The following is a 334-nucleotide window of genomic DNA, read 5'->3' as shown; positions in this document are numbered from 1 at the left end:
CGTGTACTTGGACTGATTAGGGATAGTCAGCATAGCTTTGTGTGTGGGAAATCATGTCTTGATTAAGTTTTTTGAAGAAGTAACAAAGATCATTGATGAGAGGAGAGCAGTCGATGTGATCTATATGGACTTCATTAAGGCGTTCAACAACATTCCTCATGGTAGACTGGTTAGCAATGTTAGTCGAAGAGTGTGGTGCTGGAAAAGCATAGCCAGTCAGGCAGTGTCCGAGGAGCCGGAGAATCGACGTTTCGATTAGAAGCCTTTCATCAACACCACACTCTTCGATTCTGATCTCGAGCATCTGCAGTCCTCACTTTCTTCTGCTAAACAA

This window comes from Chiloscyllium plagiosum, chromosome 34, assembly GCF_004010195.1.
Source record: "Chiloscyllium plagiosum isolate BGI_BamShark_2017 chromosome 34, ASM401019v2, whole genome shotgun sequence".
In the NCBI taxonomy this organism is placed as follows: domain Eukaryota; kingdom Metazoa; phylum Chordata; class Chondrichthyes; order Orectolobiformes; family Hemiscylliidae; genus Chiloscyllium; species Chiloscyllium plagiosum.
This window is presented reverse-complemented; position numbering follows the sequence as displayed.